We start from the raw sequence: 20,301 nt of genomic DNA, 5'->3' as shown, positions 1-20,301 counted from the left end.
TTTTAATAACCATCACTTACTGCCACAATTTACTGACCATAACTTATATTTAGATATACAAAAAAATATGGACATTAATAAAGTAAAAGTCTTAGTCATAAAAAAGAAGCTTATACTAGTGCTTCTAGATTATACGTTCATCATCGAATGATATGGAATATGATAGGATCGTGTGAAGACATGGACTAAGAAAAAATCAAAACTTGTTCTAGGTTCTTGATTCGAGGTTCCAAGTTCCAAATTCTTCTAATAAAAAACCTATAACTTACCCATCAAAACAAGTTCTTTATTTTTTGGAACTTAGAACCTACCCTAGTTATCTTGGAACTCGAAACCTTTCCTACCGGTCTGGTTCTCAGGTTCCAAGTTCTACCTTGGAACCATGCTTAACCCTAATTTAAGGGACGCTAACCTTGGGCATCCTAACTCTGCCAAGCATCTCGTTTCATTTTCTAAGGCATCCAAGGGATGTTGGCCTTGGGCATCCTGACTCCCTCAGGGCATCATCGGGTCGCTGGCCAGTGGACATCTTTTATGTTCATTTCATTTCACACAATTCACACTTCCACACCTTAAATTAATCACAACACACCAACATATCCAGCGCTCATGGAATTCATAATCACAAATGGAGCCAATTCTCACAGCAATCACAAACATAACAAGTCACCAGTTAACTTTCACGCCACATAAGGCTTGAATTCTAGAATATGTGTTCACATTATACCTCATATTTTCACAAGCAATTGGAATCGTAGTAATCTTTAACATGCATCATAAGATAGCACAATGAATGCAGTTCACATCCTTCGGCCACGAATCATAATTTCATCATCTTCCCCTTGAATTCTGTAAAATTCCGAATAAGGGCATGTAAAGTCAGAATCTCACAGTTTCGAAAATTTAATTGGAAAATATATTAAATGAGCTCTAAAAATTCAAATTTTTTTAATATGTTGTAAATAAGACCATAACAAACATCTTTCGTGGAGGAAGTTAAGCCTGATTCTATCTGTATAAAGAGCGGCAACTCACGCGAAATAGTACAGAATCAGACCCAAAAAGCAGAATCACTGACTGTAAGAGAAAATCTATTTCGATGCCCAAAAATCACCAATCAACCTGAAATTTTAGTATGTTCTACATATGAATGTGCAAAACAACTTTCATGAAGAAAGTATGTCATGATTCTAGCTAAAAATTTTATATAAAATCGAGAAGCTACCGAGGTCGCGGGAATTGCTGTTCTAGGCAGAACAACTACAGTAGAGAATCAGGCCTATGTGTCAACCATGCCAGCCAAAAAAAAAGAATTAAATATATGTTATAGACTAAGATATTTGGAGCAACTTTCATGGGGAGACCCATACAGAATCGCAACACAAGCCACACTATAAAATCAACAATCCAGGAGGTCTAGTATAGTCAGTTTCTGGAAAACAGTTATAGCCTCACGAATTCATGCACCATACCCGTCCTTGAGTCAAGAACACACAAGATCTTCACATGCATGGACCATCACAGACCCCAGCACACTTGCGTGAAAGATTTCTATCCAAACAACCACCTATGGTTAGAAATTTCACTGCGCCGAACCAGCCGTCTCACCGAGTAACTAGAGGATGACATAAATTACCAATTAGTTACTTCCCTTACCTGCTTTTGTGTTTAAGAAGTTCTCCTTTCCTCTTGGTGGTCGGTCCTGCCGATGAGAGCTTCTAAGGGTGTGCTCTTTGAGAGAGATGGGTGGGGAAGGTGCACGGTCGAGAGAAAATGGGAGCGACAAGAGAGAGAGCTGCCAAGGCTTCTTATGGAGGGAGAGAGAAAGAGAAGTAGCTAAATGATTAGTTTAGGAGATTGTCTTTGCAAGTTTCCTCCTCTTGCATGAATTTCTATTGGAAGATGGGGACCGCAAACAATGATTAGTCCCAGGAATTGAGGAGGGGCGGAAACTGAAGAGGGTCTTCCCTCATTTGCATGCCACTAATAAAGTTTAAGGCCTATACTAGCCAATTGTCTTGAATGGAAGATCCATTTGAGTTAATACCAAGGTTTTATTAGCATCTTCTTCCATGCATCATCATGAGTCTCATGCAAAATTGCCTTATTTCCATTCTATCCCTATATTTTCGGCCACATACGGGCTATAGAGTGCCCAATTAGTTAGATTTGGTCTAGTAGTCATTAGAATTAGCTAGGTAACCTTAATATAGCTACCTTATAAGAACTTGCACTTATAATGTTCTCTCTAATTTTCCACGGTCATATGGTCACTAAAAATAATACTACACGTCACATCATATGTGACCAATGCTAAACAAAAGATTGAAGAACTTATTTCGATCCTAATACATAACCATAACCTCATATCTATTACTAATGTCATGTCCTATCAGTCGTGATTGTTTCGACCTAGGTCACAAACTTACTTCGCAATTGTCTGTGCCACACAAATAGAGGGTTCTATTTAAATCCTTCACTTGACAATGGAAATAGGGATTTCCATAATCTATCACCATTCTAGAATCATGAAAACTCAAAGTGTCACACGTTGCCAATGGTCAACGGAAAGAAAGAAAGAATATATATATAAGTTGTTTACGTTAGCAACAGCCGTGTAACGTAAGATGACCAATGTCCATACCTACAATTTTCAGCCTAAATTAGCTAGATGGACTGAATTAGTACACAAATGAAAAATTTTAAGACGATATTTATCAAATTGAAATATTTAGGATAAAATTGATGCTTTTTTTTATGCATTTCCTCTCTATAATGTGGAATTGCCTGTTTCATAAGTTGAGTGTCCTAAAGAGCAATAATGTAGCTACAATCAAGTTAGCCAATCTCAAAAGAGAGCAAAAGTACTGAAAAGGTTTTAAACTTATGGCATTAATACCAATTCAAGTTTAAACCTTTTAATTAAACTTATTTAGTCCTAAATTATTTCAAATTATACCAATTCAGTTCATCTAGCCAATTTACAATGGAAATCACTAGTGTGGATGTTGTTCATCCTATGTGGCATGACTGGCATTGACGTTGACAAATATTTTATATTTTCAAAAAAAAATTTTTTTATTTTATTTTTTTTAAAGAAAAAAATTAATTTTTTTTTAATTTTTATAAAATTTATAATTTATAATTTTTTTCCTTTTTCCAGATCCAATCACCGGTCATGTCCATGTTTTGGCCATAGGCCAAAGGAAAGAGAAGGAAAAAAAAAGGGAGAGAAAAAAAGAGAGGAGAAAATAGAAAATTTTAAAAATAATAAAAAATTCATACAAATATTTATAATTTTAAAAAATTGTCCACATCAATGTAGGTCAAAAATGTGTTGCACAGACAACTAACATCTGATTAACACCATCAACGATGTTGATGTACACACATTTATCTACTCCAATAGAAGAAAATCTATTTTTAACTAGAATTTGATCAAGTTTCTATGTCATTATTTGGTGCTACTTCAAATCATATCATAATTTAAAGAGTTATTCTTTTTTTGGTCTTACCATATAGAAAGTTTTCAAACTTTGTTTTGCATCTTTTTACGGACAATAAACATCAAATATTTCGTCAAAAAAGTCATAAACCTATTATAATTGTGCCAATTCAGTCATAAACTTTTTTTCTTTTTGGCTAATTTAGTTCTAAACCTTTTATAATTGTGTCAATTCAGTTCATTTGGTCAAAATTGGCCATTTGGCGCTGACTTGGACATCGGCGAGGGACAGCCGGCCAACGAATATTAATGTGGTAATTTTTTAATAATTTTTTTCGAATTTTTTAATTTTTTTAAAATTAATTCTTTTTTTTTTTTTTTCTTGCCTTCTCCTTCCTCTAGCTAGCCGACGCAAGCCAAAGGCAAGGGCCGGTGAGGTCAGCCTCGCTAGCCATTGGCAATGCTCACCCCTGTCGGCTATTGGCGAGGGCTAGCGAGGGTTAGGCCCCGCCAAATCTGGCGAGCTCAGCCCATCCCCAGATCTAGCAGGACCTCGCCTAGCCAAGGCGAGGGTCGACCTCGCTAGTGGTCGGCAAGACTGCCATCGCCAAGGGTTGCGGCGGAGGCAGGGAGGGAGAGGATGAGGAGGAGGAGGAGGAGGAGGCGGCGAAGTGGCTACAGAGATGTGAAGAGGGGTGTTGTGGCTACGGTGGCGGTGGCAGGGAGAGCGAGGTGGGGGCGTTGCTCCAACGGTACTTGGAAGACCAGCTAAGGCTAGTGGGATCTATGTATGAGTGCGGGGACGATGACGACGACGACAATGACAGGGATGTCGGGTTTCTCTGGCGAGGAGCCTCGTCGGCCACTAGCAAGGTCAACCCTCGTCTTGGCTAGGCGAGGCCTTGCTGGATCGGGTGAGGCTCAACCTCACCCAGCCTTAGCAAGGGCCAAGCTCGCCTAATCTAGCGGGGCCTCGCCCTCGCGAGGCTCGCCTTGGCTAGCTAGAGGAAGGAGAAAGTGAGAAAATAAAAAGAATTAAAAATTAAAATATATATTAAAAATTTTGAAAAATAAAAAATAAGAAAATATTAAAAAAATTGCCACATCAGCGTTTGCCGGTTGGCTATCCCCCACTGGCATCTACATCAGTGCCGGCTGGGCAATTTTGGCCAGATGGACTGAATTAACATAATTATAAAAGGTTTAGGGCTAAATTAACTAAAAAAAAAGTTTAGGACTAAATTGACACAATTGCAATGAGTTTAGAAATTTTTTGGTAATTCTCCCATTTTTTGGTTGTTGATGCTCATTTCAATTCCGTTACCGGCCACGGCCCATGCTCGAACGGTTGAGAGAAAAGAGAGATGAAGGTGATGAAATGGTGTTCTCCATCTCAACCAAGGTCAGTCGACAATTAATGAGTGCAATGTTTCGGGAATACAATTGTTTCATGCTGTCGGACATAGTAAAAGCTTTTGCTCATAAACTCTCGCAGAAAATTTTAGGAGGTCTCGAGTTCAGCTTACGAGTGAGAAAGAGTGTTGAAATATCCAACTACTTCTATTTAATAACTTAAATTTTAAGAATAATTGGCAATAATCCCTTAAAAATTTCATGGTCAGACAGATAAAATCGCTCAGAGCACTCGATTTCTTCCGCGCTCATGTTTACGTAAATGGAACGAAAGAAGTCAACTTCAGTTATTTTGTCGTTTTTCAATTGAACTCACCTCAAATGTCTGACAAGAAGGGGATGAGTTAGGTTACATTGCATGCACTTCCAGACCACTGTGTAAGATTCTTTTTATTTCAAGATAGGATAGGTAGGGGCAATCACATTAATATTATTCACACAATTGGACAAGGAACTGCGTACGACCTCTCATGCATTAGATTCAGCAGGATCTTGCTTCCTAGAACAACTGGTCTTAATTATTATAACCTTTATCCTCTGGTTGTACAGGAAACACTTTACTCTATGTTCCCCACTTATAACCGTGGAGGTGCTTGGCAGCAGTACTGAGCAGAAGAATTAAGGAAAAAAAAGTAAAAATAGCACAGGTACAAGTGTTGAGCTCCGCGTTTTGAAGATTTGATCGTTTAACTCATTTGGCCACTGATTTGAAAGTCTTTTTAGACTAATTTTGCATTGTCATTGGGTATTTGTTCGCATATGGACATGTGGACTCCTGGAATGCTATAACTTGACAAAAATGGATACTTAAGTGCCATAACTTACGAAAGGTACACTTAAGTGTCAAAATCGGAGTAAAATAGATCACTTGAGTGCTAATCCGGCCAAAGTCCAGCCAAGAGGCTAGCGTGGTATTTTTCCGGCAAAGCGAGCCCAAAACGACACTGTTTTGCATGCTAACGTGGCCAAATCATGCATAAACAGCGTCATTTTGGACTGACAATATAAAAATAATTAAATTTAAAAAAGAAAAAGAAAAGGGGTGGACGCCTCCCTGCCATCGCCAGGAAGAGGGAGGGTCGGCCAGAGTCGCCGGCCCCTGGGCTCGAGAGCCCTCGCCCAAATCGGGCAAGGGTTGCAGCCCTTGCCCAGATCTAGCGAGAGTCGGCGGCCCTCACCCAGCCGGGCCAAAACGACGCCATTTTTGCATTATTTGGCCATGTCAGCGTGCAAAACAGCGTCGTTTTGGGCTTGCTTCGCCGGAAAAATGCCACGTCAGCCTTTTGGCCGGAGTGGCACTTAAGTGATTTGTTTTTCTTTGAATATGGCAATTAAGTGTCCTTTTGTGCCAAGTTATGGCACTTGAAGCGTTCTTTCGCCTTTTGAGTTGACCACTTTGTAACAGAAGCTGTTAGGGAACCAGAGAAAACATCTTATGGGTGACACATTGCCATCCTATTTGAATTTTTGTGGTGATAAGATTATGGTTACTGTTTCCTTCTTATAGTCGCGTTCTCTATACTTTTGATTCAAATATTGCTTATTTTTGTGATGCTTTCCTGCATGATATTCGTGAAGTTTCTATCAAGTTTGGAAGAATGATTTGTTGTTTGTGTGGGATTATTGGTCTCAAACTACATGCTTGATCCCTACAACTAGAAGAGGCTGTGTCGTCAATCCTGAACTTGAGATGGGAACCAAAAGAAAAAAAAAATCAGAAACTAATATAAACCTCTATGATATCACCACCACAGAATCCTCTAATGTCCTCGCACCTGAAATATCACTAGAGATTATGCTTTTAAAACTCAAATGCTCAGGATGCTAGCGCCATAAAGCCGTCAAACAATTGACTAGAATCAACCAACGTATACGGGGACCCATCATAGTATTGCCATGACTTTAATACCGATTTTGTTTGCTCAGAATCCTATAAATATCACAATCTGAAACTGCAACCAAGTCAGCCTCAAAGCTGTGAAACGAATCATCAACTCAGTAAGTTTTCATTTATGGCAACATTCAATTATGAACTGAATCAGATATGAGGTTTTAACATTTCCAAATATGCAAAATAAACAAACGAGTATGGACAAGCAGCATCAAAATCATTTGCTAAACTTTTGGCAAATAGTGAACAAATTAATATTAATCTTTAGTCGATATGGAATACTGATGGTAAATTTCAAGAAAATCATAACTGGCAATTGCATTGCTACATAGATCCAAACAAAATACCGACACCTAACCTGATTGGTTGTGTTTTCAGATCGAAGTACTCCTGATAGCCCATTGTAGAACTTGTCAAGCCAAATATGCTGTAAGATGAGCAGTTGCACATACAAACAGATGCCAGTAATTCATATTGGATGCCCTGCCTTGGATTGGGGTACAAACTACAAAGGATCCCAGTCTGAGAAAACTATCTAAAAATTTGTCAACATAAAATACTCAGCTCTGAGGCTGACTCGGTGGTAACATTCAGATTTGCATTCCAGAATGGGACACTGGGTGGCATAGTGCTAGCGTGGGTAATTCTCGATGATTAGAAAGTAATTCATATTGGATTGTCTGATAAGCATACTCATGTTGTTTGACTCTATTTAAGGTAATTCATATTGGATTCTCTCTCCTCTCTCTCTCTCTCTCTCTCTCTCTCTCTCTCTCTCTCTCTCTCCTGCACTGTCCATATCCTCTCCTGCACTGTCCATATCCTCTCCTCTTTATCTCTCTCGCTTGCACTGTCGCCTCACGAAAATGGCAGCTTAAGCAGATTCCGGTTCAGGCATTCGAGCCAAAAGAGTAGAAGTCCGGGTGAGGGGCCAAGTATGACTTCTTCTATACTCTCTTCTATTCTAGTGTCTTTTTCTTTCTGATTCGTGTATCTTTAATATATGCACAGGGATGTGATGGTGCGATGATGTTGCTTTAATTTCTTCATTGGGTTAGCTCAATTTCATCAAAGGTTTCACTTTCTGGGCACTTGTGTGTTTTGTTCACATCTGGATCTGTTTGTTGTTTTGCTTCTTCACGTTAACTTAGCTAAAGATCCCATTTTTATTGCAAATGATGGTGGCGTTTTAGTTCTTGCTATGACTAGCCAGGACACATGGGTAGGTCATACAATTGTTTTGTTCAGTTAGAGCTATTTAAACACAAAATTTAGGAGTGATAGAGGAGGGCATAGACTTTGCAAGGTTTCCATCAATGTGGCATCCTTTTGCGAAAACTCAGAATGCCTTAAAATGGAAAAGAAAGAGTTCAAAGTGGAGACTTTGTGTTTTAAAACACTTGGTGAGACATCATATTGGCTATTTGTCCTGCTGTGTTGATGCTTTATTGGCCATTTGCAGGACAATAGCGTGCTTTACTTCAGCATCAACAAGAATGCAAGGCTATCTAAGATGTTCGACAACTATTGCGAAGGGCGGCAACTGGATTTGCAAACCCTGTAATTCCTCTACGAAGGCAATCACATTACTGGCAATCAAACCCCTCTTTTAGTAAGTACCAACCACTTGGGATCAACTTCTAAAGAATGGAATAGCAACTTAGAAGTCATCACTACTTGATCAGTAACTTCTCAAGACATAACTTAATAGTAGCAGCACTTCAAATTCATTATATATTTCATTGTAACCTACAATTGGGATTATAGGACAGTGCAAAAATTTGCGCCTTTGTCCATTAGTTTGGAGGCAAAAGACAGCAGCACGATCACCCCATTTCTTGTTGAAAGACTTCTTTCTGCAACAAAACAACTAGTGTTGTGTGTACCATGAAACTTAGTACATGTTCGTATGTTAACTTAATCTGTAAGAGACGGCAGCAAAAAATGGGGTGACCGTGTTGCCCCAAGTCAAACTTGGTACATGTTCTTACAGATTAAGTTAACATATGAACATGTACCAAGTTTCGTGATACACACAACACTAGTTGTTTTGTTGCAAAAAAAAGTCTTTTAGCAAGAAATGGGGTGACCGTGCTGCTGTCTTCCGCCTCTAAACTGGTGGACAAAGGCGTAGATTTCGACAACGTCCTCTAATCCCAACTGTAGGTTACAATGAAATATATAATGAATTTGAAGTGTTGCTACTACTAAGTTATGTCTTGAGAAGTTATTGATCAAGTAGCGATAACTTCTTAGTTGCTATTCCATTCTCAAGAAGTTGATCCCAGGTGGTCGGTACTTACTAAAAGATGCTATTCCATTCTCAAGAAGTTGATCCGGTGGTCGGTACTTACTAAAAGAGGGGTTTGATTGCTAGTAATGTGATTGCCTTCGTAGAGGAATTGTAGGGTTTGCAAATCTAGTTGCCGTCTTTCATAGTAGCTGTCAAACATCTTAGATAGCCTTGCATTCTTGTTGATGCTGAAGTAAAGCACGTAATTGTCCCGCAAATGGCCAATATGACCAATAAAGCATCAACGCAGCGGGACAAATAGCCAATATGGCATCTCACCAAGTGTTTTAAAACACAAAGTCTCCATTTTGAACTCTTTCTTTTCCATTTTAAGGCATTCTGAGTTTTTTTGCAAAAGGATGCCACATTGATGGAAACCTTGCAAAGTCTATGCCCTCATCCTCTATCACTCTTAAATTTTGTGTATGTCATCCTCTATCACTCTTAAATTTTGTGTCTAAACAACTCTAACTGAACAAAACAATTGTGTGATCTGCCCATGTGTCCTGGCTAATCAGAGCAAGAACTGAAACTCCACCATCATTTGCAATAAAAATGGGATCTTTAGCTAAGCTAACTTGAAGAAGCAAAACAACAAACAAATCCAGACATAAACAAGACACAAAAGTGCCCAGAAAGTGAAACCTTTGATGAAATCGAGTTAACCCACTGAAGAAATTAAAGCAACATCATCACACCATCACAGTCCTGTGCATATATTAAAGATACACGAACTAGAAAGAAAAAGACACTAGAACATAAGAGAGTATAGAAGAAGTCATACCTGGCCCCTCACCCGGACTTCTACTCTTTCAGCTCGAATGCCGGTACCGGAAGCTGCATAAGCTGCCATTTTCGTGAGGTAACAGTGCAGGCGAGAGAGATAAAGAGAGGAGAATATGGACAGTGCAGGCGAGAGAGAGAGAGAGGAGAACCTGGACAGAGACTTTGAATGAGAAGAATAAGGACAGAAAGAGACTTTGAATGAGGAGATCGAAAATGGGTAGCAGGGCAAAAAGGCGAGACTTTGAATGAGGAGTAGCAGGCTAGTAGCTTGCAGGGGCAATAAAGGCCGGGGCAGTAAAGGTGAGAGGAGAACATGGACAGAGAGACTCTAAGGAGATCAAAAATGGGCAGCAGGCTAGCAGCTTCCAGGGGCAATAAAGGCGGAGTTCAACGAGAGAGATGCGGAAGTAAATATCATTAATTAAGCAGAAATTATCACGGTTCACTGAATGGATGTGCACAGGAGGCGAAAGCACTGAGGAGTTTGCCAAGACGTGATAACTGGACTTTGACCACGACTCTCAGTCCTTTTCGCATGGGATGGACACCAGACTGTCTTTACATGCACTTTTGTTATTACTGTAGGGATTGCAAAATGGGACAAAGATCCATATTTTAACAAACATCTAATGAACTAGGTAAGAAAAGACCCCAGTGAGAAAAAAAAAAAGGTAAAATAAACTAAATAATGATGATGATGATGATGATAAAGAAAATGTAAACATGCACTTTTTTAATTACCGTGGGGATTGCAAAATGGGTCAATGATCCATATTTTAACAAACATTTAATGGACCGGGAAGAAAAGACTCCAGTGTGAAAAAAAGGCAAAATAAACTAATAATAATAATAATATAAAAGGAAATGTAAACATGGTTGAAGCAAGAGATGGTGAATGAAAATAATAATAAAAGAAAATGTAAACACGACCGAAGCAAGAGATGGTGAATGAAAATCATAAAGTAAGAGATGGGGAGCTGGGATTCTTACTAGTCTTTTTTTAGGCGTGTGACTAGGGGATAGAATGTCACCGTAGGGGCACTCATCATTCCATATTTATTTGATAGTTAGAGTATTTAACGCTATCGTAAAATGATTTTATTAAGAATAATTGATATTGTATCAAATCATGATAATTTTTTTACTTCAACTTTATCATGCCACATTCTGTCGAACTTAAATTTTTCCCAATAAAATCATGTTATAGTTGAATTTTGTGCTCTTGTACAAGTTAGAAATCTTTAGTTGTCATTTTCTATCTCTATTTATAGCTTTCTTAAGGGTTTTTCTCCAGTTTTTCTAGGGTTTAATTGCAATTTCAATTATTTTTCCCTTTCATTTGCAATATCATTCACCTCAAAGAATGCCCAGTGTCTATTACTACGGTGACATTCCCAGAAAAAAAAAGTGAGAGAAAGCAAGTTTTGCTTAAATTAAGAAAAGAAAAATAAAAAAAGTATACTAATGTAGTAAAATGATGCACTTTTGAAGTGAAGATGGTCTTGGATAAGTTTTTGAAGCATTTTGTAGTTCTCCGGAAAGGACGAAAGAATCACGACCAGCACACTCTCTCTTTCCCCCTCCAGTTCTTCCGTATCATCTGCCGAGAAAAGAGAGAGAGAGAGAGATGGAAAAGCTTGGTATTAGTACTTTTTTCGATATTTAGGAACTGCAGTCCTGATCCCGAGGACAAAGATAGCTTTGGACACACAATTCAATTGTAGTTTATCCAGTGAATTTTGCAGAAAAAGATGAGAGACGCGACCTGATTTGCAGCAAGAAGACCCCAACCTACAAGAGGAGAACACTACACATTCCACGCATTTCCTTTAATCCTTGGAAATAAAGATAGAACCAGATTTATCTGGGTTCTCAAGCAGCTATAGACAATCCATATTAGAAGGATCCAATTTCAGCTGATGGCTCCTATCCACAAAGAAGATGATTAGGCTACCCATCTATACGCTATTGTGTCCTGTTTTCACTCACTTGACAAGCTTGAATTCTTTGATCGCTAATCCTATACCATCTTCACGTGACACACTTAGCTGAAGAGAATTCTCCAAACTGGAGCAAGCACCTGTCAAAGGCTGAATAAACGAAGGCCAAGTTAAGCCACCATATTATAAGAAAGAGCAAAATCCCTGGCATTCTATTATCAACAATGCTTGAAATTTGTCAGCAATGATTAAGAAACGAAGGAGCTGTGACACACATATCAACGCACCTGGCTAGAGATTGGAAATCAGCAAGAAAAACCCAGAGATAAAGGACGTGTGAAAGTCCCAGTTTCTTCGAATAAACAGAGTCAGAATCAGCAACAAAACCCTCATCTCCCACTTTGTCGTCCAAAGAAAGAGATGATCATCCAGAGAGAAAGTCTAGTTTTGACTTCAAATTAGAATGAGGGATTCTGAAAGAAGTCAAATACAGACATCAAACTTCTTCAGATAGCTCCATCATCATAATCATTACAGATGTTTCAAAATCTAAAGTAAATCTCAAGAGGGTAGAGTAGCAAATGGCCGCAAAAACAGTACACAGTCAGTTGAGATTACATGCTTAGCCAACCTGTCAAGAAAAACCATAGGCAGACAAATTCCCAACAACAGATTCAGGTCCCTTAAAGGCTAAGAAGATACACCAGGACCTCTTCATTGGTACAAAGATCTATAAGTTGACTGGCATCCCAATTAGTTCTCAATTTTTGTTGCCTCTTTTGATTAATGACAGTGCAAACCATGTAGCCTTGCAAGGTAAGCATCAACAAGAAGGAAAATGAGTAAAACGAAAAAATACTTAAAAATCAGAATTAGAGATAGCTTTCGTACATATGACTCGAGGTAGGTAGGTAGAAAATTTAATCGAGAACATTCATTTTTTTAAACAAGAACTAGGTTACTATAGCACAAACACAGAAGTGCTCAGCATCACTTGTCAAGTTGTCAATATATACCAGAAACTGCTGTCAACTAATTAAAAGCATAACATCAAAAATACTTCCAAGTCATGAATCTAAACATGATTCTACCAAATCACAACCCGGAAATATTCTGCATAGACAAGGGAGGAGTGACCATTTTGGGTGCTTAAGACCTTAACAACCCAGGGAATCACTAGTAGGAGTGTAATGCATCCAGCTGCCAGTTCAATGTTCCATATCTAATGGCAAATTTATCCAATAAAGTGCTGATAATCATGCTGTCAACTAATTAAAAGCATAACATCAAAAATACTTCCAAGTCAAGCGAATCTAAACATGATTCTACCAAATCACAACCCGGAAATAATTCTGCATAGACAAGGGAGTGACCATTTTGCGTTCTTAAGACCTTAACAACCCAGGGAATCACTTCTAGTAGGAGTGTAATGCATCCAGCTGCCAGTTCAATGTTCTTGGTGAAGAATCTCTAACAATTAAAAAGATCAGAAAAGTGCAAATTGGATTTATAAGAAGAGAATATTAAACACTAAACATGAAAAATAAGTTAGTTCATTTTTCTGCAAATTTATCCAATAAAGTAGCCATCCATTGACCGAGTAGATCCACATAGACTTTCAAATTAAGACGGCAGTTCTGATAAGACCAGGACTATTGCTTCAAGTATGTGCCACCAATGGAGCACATTTATTGAACGGCTCATTCTAAGGAAACAAGATTGCAACAATGAATAATATATAAATATAGGACAACTAGTGGATAACGTAAAAGATTAAATATCCTGATTTAAACACAGACGGAGCAAGCATAGACAGCATTCGATCAAGTAAAGTCCAACAAATATTACAATCTTTGGCTTCCTGCAACAAATTTGGATACTACGTCACATTAGCATCAGTTTTACTGATGTCAGGACAATACAACTATAGCATTGCAAGTATCTACCAAGAAAAAAAATATAATTTATACAGGCAATATTCTCTTGGTAAAAAAATTCAAAGATGCTGCCCAATGAGAGATTGGCAAAAATTTGAACCAATTCCACTGGAGCACAAGCTTCTTTATGAAGTGTGTGTCCAAAGGAAGACCCAAAAAGATGAGGAAAGAGACGATGAAAAATAATTTGAAGAATTTGAACCTAGAGAGCTTAATATAAAATGATAGTCATGTTATTAGATGGATTCATAGAGCATACATAACTAAGTTGAAGCTCTGGATAAGGCTTCAATTGCTATGGTTGTCGCTGCATTCCAAATTTATGCTGACACCTCCAATATAAGTCATCCTGCAACAATATCCCACCCTGTGAACTAACAATAACACAGTACAGTATTAATTCTGCAGCATGTCTCACGTAAAGTATTTGTTCCACAGAAATGTAAAAAACTGAGGGAAGAAACAAGCCACCATAAAATTCTATTTAAACGATATTCAAACATCATCCAATTGATACAGCAAAGTGTACAATTCATGCATGTTTATAGCAAGTGCAATCCCAGCATTTGATGGCTGCAAATTATCATCACCTTGTAGTTGATCAACATGACAAAGGGACTTTGCCAAACAGCTGAGGTCACCCCTGATATTTTCAGTATAGGTGACACAAATTTCCCAATTGGAAATTGGTAAAGAACAACACAAGGACAAAACACAGAAGCAAGGAGGGCAAAATATGTCCAATCGCAAGATCAATGTTCCTAGCGAAGAATCACAGTGCTATCCTTAATTGAAAATAAACAAATACCAAAAAGTAAACTGGAAAAACAATACACAATTCACTTCTCTAAATTCATCCGGTAAAGTAATCATCCATTGATTAAATAGAGATCCACATTGACTTTCAAAGGTAAAGGCCATCCAGATGAGACATGACTGTTGATTCATTTATGCTACTGACATAGCGCATTTACTGATTACACCATTGAGATCACACCATTAAGGCAGCAATAATTATCAAAATAGACAAACTAGGGGATGTGGTGAAAAACATTTACTTAGCCAAGATGGAGCAAGTGAAAGCAGGATTGGTTTGATCAAGAAAAGTCCACCATATCACAGTCATTGGCATTGTTATTTGGACAGCAGGCGGATACCAAGAGACATACATTCTGATTAAAACCTTCCTCAAAGACACTAGTATCCTATTCTGGGAAAAGATTATGCAGTTGACATCTGTATTCAACAGTCATGAGAAATGGGGCACTGCACCTTAGGTGACCGTACTTCCATAGATACTGCTCTTTACCTAGTCAAAAGGCATGCTCATCAAGAAAATCCGTATGGACAAGAACCTTAAGGAACAAGGAATATGACTGCTTGATAATGAAAATGTATGAAGAAAGCAATATTAAAAGTTCTAACAAAAAGCAGTAGAAAGGATTGGAATGTAAGGCATAAAAGTGAAGTTGCCTAAACAAAAGGGCTTGTAATAATATTAATATGATGGTCTACCACACTATCGCAAAATATTTAACTCACAAAACAAAAGAAATATGTAAATTGGATAAAAAGAGATGTAAAAAGAATATCTGACCAAAGTGTTGAGGTGCGGATGCTTATAACATCATCCAGCCAACACCTAGCAAATGTAGAATCAGACAATACTCTTATGGAAAAGGTGAATAGGAAATAGATCTATACAATAAACGCTTCCTCCTCATTTATTTTAAATATATCCAAGCTGCACAAAGCTAAACGAAGTCAAGAGATCCTTCCCTCTTCCCATAGTTGAAGCACAAAGATCCTCTTTCCTGACCTCTAAGGAAAAAAGTAGAACATAGAGTTAGAGAGACTTAACAAACACATAGATTTGTATACTAGTGGAAGTTGATATACAGTGTTTAAAACAGATAATAACAGGAAGAATGGATATAGCACTTACATACACAAATGTACAAGATTTCATTAAGATGTTTTCGAGGTTTCTGGGTAAGGTTTTTTGGAAGGAAAAAAAGCACAATATCCGTTGGTTGTAGCGTAGTCAAAATGCCAAGCGGAGACTAACAACTATACCTAATTTCTAATCTATAAACCAAAGTACATGAACTAGTGATTTGATTCCTTTTCTCAATAAAAGAATGAGAGAGCATCCATAAAATCTTGTTATGTGCACAACAATAGGATTTTCAACTAGAGAACTAGGTAACTGGTGAATATATTGGATTATTTAGATGCAGTACCATAACTTTAGAATATGGCTGACAGAAGACCAAAGTATACCTTGCAGAGACTCTGCACCATTCAATAACGGGAAATAGACCAACAAAAATATGTAAGTTGGGAAGACCAAAGTAATGCAAGCCATTTAACAGGAGGAAGATTGTTGGGGGAATGAGAAATAGAATCATATCCTTCAACAACCGATAGGGAAGCAGCCACAGGGCTGACAAGAGAGAATGCTATGACATTCAGCTCAATAATAAAATGGGGAAAAAAGCAACCAAGGTCCTCATACCAAAACAGAAAAAGGAAATCAAGTGTGGAGTGAAAAGAAAGTTTAATTGCATCATTGGATACCAGTTGTGATGATCAGCTCGCGCAACTACAGTCACAGCCTCCTGACAGAAATTTTGGCTCAGCATATATCTGGAATCCGAATCCAAAAGGGTGGAGAAGGCAACAAAACTAAACAGACTTCATTCAATAATTCTCATTTGTATTACTCCAACAAACTAAAATTTATATGAAAAATGAGTGATACAAGTACCGACTTTCTTCTTCTCCCACACTAAGTTGGTGAATCACTTTTTCCTTTCTTAGAACTTTTTCCCAAAAATGATAGCACAAGCAAAAAAAAAATTTTTTTTTTTTTTTTAGCAAAGTAAAAGTCAATTCCCTTGGAGGGAAGAGGAGTAAACAGACCAGCCATAGAAGTCATCAAAGTCTGCCTATGTCAAAATTCCACCAAGAACGTATAGATATATGAGCTATAGGATCATCGAGTCAACTGAAATCTTTTTAATAATAAAACTACTGGCCACACTTTAACCCAACTAAGAACCATCCCCCTGTTATACTTTGTCCTAAGACACAAAATCATGTAAAGAGACAGGACCTCAAATCTGCTAGGAACCATGCTTAGATGGATTTGCTGTCAACCCGCTGTTATAGTTTGTCCAAAGATCTGCCCAGTTATGCTTGATCTATATGCTGCCAATCACAATTGACGTAGTTGTCCTAATATATAAAGTCACAAAAATTTGCTCAACAAAGGAAAAAACTGATAGACAACAAACCGGAACAGCTCCACACATCCTGTGCAGGAAGCATGAATTCCTATGCGAGGTCTTGAGAACTGTTTATCCTCAAATTCAACATCAACTAACTTATGCATAGCTCCAACATCATACAACCTGCCAAAAGAAACGACAGCATACCATCTCAATCAAAGAGTAGGCATAAAAAAGTTGACAAAACCATCCTAACCATCATCCACATCCAAATTCCCACATTCATGATTCCTGCGGATATAGTTTGAAGGTTTATCAATGCCAGCTTCCTGAGGACTTGGCAAGTTTTGTAGAGTAATTAGAGAAACCATGTGCAGGGATTGAGGAAACTTGTGGCCAAGTAATTCACAATGTCAATAACAAGACATAAAAAACCATTTGTGAGGCAAATATAGATCAGGAGAAGATAAAATTAAGAGCATCCAGAAGAGAGCTCCAGAGTGAACCAAAAAAATTGAATGTAGACATGGATAATCTGATTTGCCATGATATTAGTGAATAACTGATATCAATATCCCATATCACAAGTGTAAGGTAGAACCATCTAATGGAGATAAGTAACATAGTCAGAGCCGGTCTCTAGTCCATAAAGTCAAGCTCCCAATAATGTGTGCCACCTAATGACCAAGAAAGCAACAACTACAGTTGGAAGCACAATTTAAAAGCACCCATAACTTTGGGCTCACAATTCAATTGTAGTTTATCCAATGAATTTTGCAGAAAAAGATGAGAAACGCAACCTGGTTTGCAGCAAGAAGACTCCAACCTACAAGAGGAGAACGACACATCCGTGCATCTCCTTTAATCCTTGAAAATACAGATAGAACCAGATCTATCCGGGTTCTCAAGCAGCTATAGACAATCCAATTTGAAGAATTTAGTTTCAGCTGATGGCTCATATCCACAAAGAAGATGATTCGGCAACTCAAATGAACAAGATTGCCTCCTGTTTGCACTTACTTGACTAACATGAATTCTTTGATCACTGAATCCTATACCATCTTTGCACAACACACTTAGCTGAAGAGATCGCTCCAGTCAAGGGCTGAATAAGTCCATACATTTCACGCAAACAATTTTATTAATTAAAAAAATCAGGGGGAAACTTGAACCGGATAATGTTGATGAACCTCAAGACATTCATACAGATTCAATCAGGACCTACACCAATTCTGTTCTCCCAATAGGCCGCCCAGATACTACAATATCCGTGCCTTCAAAGGCAATATAGCAAATCAAACGAAACTGTTTGACAATTCCAATTAGAAGTAAAATGAACACAAACCACCCATGTATAGCTGACGAGAAAAAGATGCATTTTAGAACCATAAGTTAAATTATCTGGTGGACAAATCATCTAAAACAAAAGGATCATGTTGCAAATGGTGATCTTATTTATAAATAGATTCAACAGCTATGCTTGATCGGTGTAATAGGTTATATGTACGAATTAATAGCACGATCCAATTAATGAAATATCATAAGAAATCAAAAAGGAAAAGTTAGAAACATCCTGCTTGACTTTTCCACTTGAGCAAGTATGATGTTCGTTGTCGATAAAATAAAATAGAAATAACGTAGACATTGGTCATCTGATCACAATATGATAAGAATCAAAAGGGTAAATGGGAAGTTTTTTTTTTTTCCCAATTGCAGCAAATAGAAACTTACAAAAAAGAAGAAAACCGAACCCCATGCTCACCAAATGTGTGAAATCCTCAAACCAAGTGTTATCCCCTGCAGGAATATGGTCTGCTAATTCAATTTGGCTCCACTAGATAATATATAAAAAATGACAAACAGAAAGAAAAGAAGAAGGATCAAGAAAGAGTGCAATTCAGGAACGATGTCTTCTCTGAAGAGTACTCAGCAGAGACTGTCAAGCAAAGAGCAAACAACAGAGGAATTGCACGCGCAATCAAAGGTGTGGCGCAAGACTGAAGGATGACAGCACAAAAGAGGGACTATTTCTAGGAGAGACCACCATCTTTAAATTTTCAACAGCAATGATCTGAAGTGAGCATACACGTTGCATAAATAATAACCAGGACAGTTTCATACGTCGACCAAACTCTGACCTCCAAAGTAATGAGAACTGGTTTAAACATCAATTGAATATAAGAAGACTGGACAAAAAACTCCATTCCAACCAATAACTGCCTCAAAAAACGGTAGCTTATCTGATCATCAGAGATCATAAACTCGACTTCACAGAGATAAAGCAACAGATCACCACTTCTTGAGCCCGGCAAAATCACATCCAGTAAAAGAATTGGAACCAGACCATGATCATCTCCAAAAGATTAAAATAAGAAAACTGAAGAACAAATTTCAATCAAAACTGATAATTGCCCAAAAAAAAAAAAAAAATGTGATCAGAGACTACTAACAGTTCATCACCTCAACCAAAAGGAAAAAAATAATGGCGAAGCAGATCCTCAGTCCTCCAAAGAGCAAAAATGCCTTGTTTTATGAAAAAAAAACTGACCAGTGTCGCCATTTATCGTCCTTAAACAACATCCTCAGACAAACAGTTCGCTCCAAGGGAAAAGAATCCACTGCGAATTCACCAAATAACAATCAATCGTTTCATAAATCCGTACACAATCAAAGGAGGAGCTAAACCAAACAATTCCCATAAGGAAATCCTCAAACGAACACGTATGTGAATCAAGAGGAAAAAGGACACTGCCAATCCACCGAGTAACAAAAATTTCAGAATGAGCCGTGGAAAAGAATAACCCAAAAGATTGACCGGTCGAGGAATCGATAGATGATCAAAGGACGAGCTTAAACCAAATAATTCCGATGACCATCGGCATCGTCCCAAAGAAGCCAAGCGCAAATCAGACCAAGAAACCAGTCGGACCCATCAACCAATCGATCAGAAACAGAGAAGAAAGAAGGGACCCATCTTCTCCGAAGAGGATTTTGCAGAGGCTCGTCACGCGAGAGACTGAACGTACGAGAGAGAGACTGACCAGCTCGGTGGAATTGCAGTTCGTATGAGGAGCAGAGGAAGGACGACGAATGCGTTATAATAGGAAGGAGACGCTTGTAACGGTCGCCTTTTTGTTCTTTTTTGGTCGAAGTAACGGTCTATCTTTTTTATAAAGGGGTATTTTGAATTTTTGAGCTCGAAATACAAACCAAAATATTGTTTCTGTCAGCTATATATACGATGTGTTGTTATATTATACTCATTTCTCTCACTTTATTGTATTAGGGAAATTAATATTAGATTATATTTCTAATCAACGTTACTTTTTCATGTGAAATTAGTTGCCTCATTCTGAATAGACT

At 38.0% G+C, this 20,301-nt stretch overlaps 1 long non-coding RNA gene across 5 annotated transcripts; it reads right to left on the bottom strand.

The window, feature by feature from the left end:
* Positions 1–11,306: 11,306 nt before the first annotated feature.
* LOC108958997 lies at positions 11,307–19,997 on the bottom strand. 5 transcript variants are annotated; one of them, XR_005549028.1, is made up of 5 exons: positions 14,978–19,997; positions 13,965–14,054; positions 12,056–12,241; positions 11,594–11,918; positions 11,307–11,428 (listed from the first exon to the last, which is right to left on the bottom strand). It is a non-coding gene; the product is annotated as an uncharacterized LOC108958997 (long non-coding RNA). The 5 variants fall into 5 exon arrangements; XR_005549034.1 differs by having other exon boundaries at positions 15,303–19,997; XR_005549032.1 differs by having other exon boundaries at positions 13,965–16,918; positions 17,005–19,997.
* Positions 19,998–20,301: the final 304 nt, after the last annotated feature.

The sequence above is a fragment of the Eucalyptus grandis genome, chromosome 1, assembly GCF_016545825.1.
Source record: "Eucalyptus grandis isolate ANBG69807.140 chromosome 1, ASM1654582v1, whole genome shotgun sequence".
Classification (NCBI taxonomy): domain Eukaryota; kingdom Viridiplantae; phylum Streptophyta; class Magnoliopsida; order Myrtales; family Myrtaceae; genus Eucalyptus; species Eucalyptus grandis.
The sequence above is the reverse complement of the archived record's forward strand: the minus strand, read 5'-3'. Positions and strand labels throughout refer to the sequence as shown.